This window comes from Octopus bimaculoides, chromosome 7, assembly GCF_046866305.1.
Source record: "Octopus bimaculoides isolate indiv1 chromosome 7, ASM4686630v1, whole genome shotgun sequence".
NCBI classification, from domain to species: Eukaryota; Metazoa; Mollusca; class Cephalopoda; order Octopoda; family Octopodidae; genus Octopus; species Octopus bimaculoides.
Window position 1 is genome coordinate 23,483,318 of NC_142934.1, and position 4,242 is coordinate 23,487,559.

The following is a 4,242-nucleotide window of genomic DNA, read 5'->3' on the forward strand; positions in this document are numbered from 1 at the left end:
CGATCACCGTTTGTTATCTCCCCCTTTTCTTAGCTCTCCTGAAAAAAGAATTTCTAACTTCCGGTCAGTCATTGTTATGATCAGCCATTATTATGATTGACCGTTGACTGGACACTATTCAATTTTTTTTCTCCGTGTTTTTCTCCTTGTCTCCGTATTCTTTCTGTTGAAGAGCTTAGCTCGAAACGTCAAAGACTTTCCGTATTCCCGAGCGTCATACTAATACATCCTTTTTGTTATTTACACCACCTGTCCTCGCCTGTTGTTGTTTTTTCGTATATTCTCCTACATACATACATACATACATACATACACAGGCACACATACATAAATACATACATAGACACAAGCATACATACATACATATACATACATACACACACACATACATACATACATACATGCATACATACATACATACATACATACATACATACATACATAAATACATACATACATATACATTGATATTGCAGCACGTCGGGCGAAATACTTGGCGGTATTTCGTCTGCCGTTACGTTCTGAGTTCAAATTCAAGGTCGACTTTGCCTTTCATCATTTCGGGGTCGATTAAATAAGTACCAGTTATGCACTGGAGGTCGATGTAATCGACTTAATCCCTTTGTCTGTCCTTGATTGTCCCCTCTATGTTCAGCCCTCGGTGGGCGATAAAAAAAAATGATGGGATGGATGTAAAATTTCAGAAATTTCACCGCATCATCATTATACACACGATCGAATACGAGCTACGTTACGATAAATACTGGTAACTATCTCTCTTCCTTCTCTCGCTCTCGCCTTCTCTCTCTCTCTCTCCCTCTCATACTCTATGTTGTCTATGAGTAATGCAAGCTATCTGTTAATTCTTAAGTAGTCTCTGTCCGTTGTGGTTCGTATGTTAATTCCAATCTACAGACACTTGTAACATTCACGTTTTTCATCCATTTACAGTTTCCTTTGTGACCGAGATTATGTGTGAAACACTTGACACTTTTAGTTAAAGGTACACACTGAGTGTGTGTGAGTGTGTGTGCGTGTGTGTGTGAGAGAGAGAGAGAGAGAGTGTGTGTGTGTGTGTGTGTGTGTGTGTGTGTGCATGCGTGCGCGCGTGTGCGTACATATGTGTATGAATGAATGCCTTCATGTACATATACATCAACGACATAATGTAGCTATATCTATCAATCCATCTACATGTATGTGTGTTTGTATGTGTGTATGTGTGTGTGTGTGTGTGTGTAAGTAGGTGTAAGTGCGGAGACGTTTGCTTCCCAGCCATATGGTTCCAGGTTCAATCCCACTGCGTGGTATCTGCGCAAATATCTTCTGCTATAGCTCCGAGACTACCAAAGCCCTGTGAGTGGATTTGGTAGAGGGAAACTGAAGGAAGCTCGTCGTATATGTGTGTATGTGTAAGTGTGTATCTGTGCGTGTATGAATGTGTGTGTACGTGTGCGTGCGCGTGCATGTGTGTGTATGAATATATGTGCGTCTGTGTGTGTACGTGTGTATGTGTGTGTGTTGTGCGTGTGTGTTTGTATGGGCCAAAATTGTACAAAAGACAAAAAACAAAGGACACAGACGAGAGTGGGGGAACAACAAACAAGGTGTATTGTTTTGACACTCATGAAAAACAGAAGAGTCTTTGACGTTTCGAGCCTACGCTCTACCACAGAAAGAAATGAGGAAAGAAGAGAGATGGAAAGAGAAAAACTGGAGAGAGAAAAAAATGAAGAGCGGTATGTATGGATGCATGCATTATGTGTATGTATGTATGTATGTATGTATGCATTTATGTATGTGTGTGTATGCAGTTCGGCAAAAGATTCCTACAGAATAAGTGCCATGGCTTAAAAACCATAAGACCTGAGTTTGATTCATTCGACAAACTATTCTTCAAGACTGCTCCCCTAGGGTCGCAGTCTTATGACTGAAACAAATAGAAAACAAAAGATAAAAATCGGGAAAATTGTCTTTCGTAGAAAAGCGTCACTACGATGTCTGCGATTCTTACAATATATTAAGGAGAGGTTTCTGCAAGGCGCGGGTAAAGCTGCTTCCTGCAGTTAACAGAAATAAAACTTTGAACGAATATTTCCGTTTTCCGCGTTCAAAGGGTTAAAAAGAATAAATTATAATTATCAGAAAATAAATAAAAAAAGAATTTAAAAAACAAAAACGCGTATTGTCACATCAAGTGTCAGGCTGAGTTTGATTGCAGATTTACGTTAATGCTACAAGTGTAATGTGGAGGACTTTACTACTTCAGTTTTGAAGTCACTGAAGAACAAGTACTATTTGCACTCGTTTTAAATACATACACACACACACACACAATCACACATACACACACATGAACATATATACAACTTAGTCCACATGTTTAGAATCTATCTATACGTACGTATGTACATACATACATACATACATACATACATACTACGCCGAGCTACTGAGAAATTTGCAGATACTCCACCCAGACTACAAGTTCAGATTCATACCCGTGATTGTTGGGGCATTGGGATATGTAACGAACTGCCTCAACAAAAACCTGGAAAAATTAGGGTTCTCAAAACCTGAAAGAAAAAGGCTGATTAGAAGACTACAGATTCAAGCCATCAATGGAACTGTAAAGATATGTAAAACTTTCCAAAAATTTAGCACATAAATACATATGTATGCATCTAGACATGAAAATATATACATAAAAACGCATCCATTAAACAAACATACAAATCTGCGCATACACTAACACCAAATACTGCACACACACACACATATGCACAAATACCTAGATGATGTTGATAAAAGTTCCAATGAAGGAGCCTTGAATCTGTGTTAGAATCCGACTCCTTCTCTATTGGCAAGAAATACAGAAATGAAACTGATTGATAACATACATACATACATACATACATACTTACATTTAACAGTTTTAATTTAGCTTCAATCGTAGCAAGGTTTCATAATAATAGTTAATTACAAGTATACTTTTGTTAGTTCCTATTTAATAAATTTAATGTTACTATTAGTTACTGGTAAGTTTACATTAAAGTTTATAAGGCTAATATATATTAATGAGTATGTAGTGTCTTTATTAACTTTTGAATTATGAAATAATGTATTTCGCTCATAATCATTATATTATTCGTTAAATTAAATTCAATGGTGTTTTGTTATGGAGAGAATTGAAATAAAGCTTTCACTTTCTGTTATTATAGTAGTAACTATGGAAGACTGGAGGGATTATTATTTGTATGGACTTAAAGATTGGTCGCTGTTTAGTATATAATTTAGTTATTGTAGAATTCTATAGTTAAGAGATGAGGAATTATGTACATTATTTACATTATTTACATTTGACGGATATTTGTCCTCATCTTATTTGTTGTTGACACAACGTTTCGGCTGATATACCCTCCAGCCTTCATCATTAACCCTTGATTTGAAAGGAAGGAAATCATAGATTCTTTAAATTCAAAAGGTTTCTTCGTCATTAAGAGCGCGGCATATGGCGCAGTGGTTAAGAGCGCGGGCTACTAACCCCAAGTTTCCGAGTTCGATTCCTGGCAGTGATCTGAATAATAATAATAATAATAATAATGATGATGATGATGATGATGATGATATTAATAATAATAATAATAAAATGCCCTGATGCAGTACCAGGCAGTGGCTCTCATGGCTTCTGATCTTAATCGATTGGAAGTGTTATCATGTACATTGTTTTGTCTTGGTATAAAAAGATGGGCTACAGCAAATATTCTGCTCAATACCACAGATTTGCTTGTCAATTGTTTGACCATAACCAGTTGAGCATGTCCCTTGGTGGTTGACCATATGTGCATCTCTGATCATGAGCAGGAGTAGTGGGGGAGCATCATAGCCATGTGTTGAGAGGAATTCTTTGGGGTTTGAATATTTCACCTTTGAAAACATGGGTGTTTTGCTCAACATCCTCAAACAAACCTTATTCAGGGAACTTTTGAGCGGGATGGGCTACCCGACCTGAAGAAAATTCTAACTGGGCCCCACCTGCGAGGTCATGCGCTGTTTATCTTGATATGAGATCACCATGTCGCGCCATATGGTTGTGATGCATGTGCCTGGTGTACCCTTATCAGATGTGTAGTCATGATGGGTATACTGGGCTTCGTATATTTTACCCCAGTGTCATTTTGATGGCATGCACTGCTCTCTCTCACTCAATAATAATAATAATAATAATAATAACAATAATAA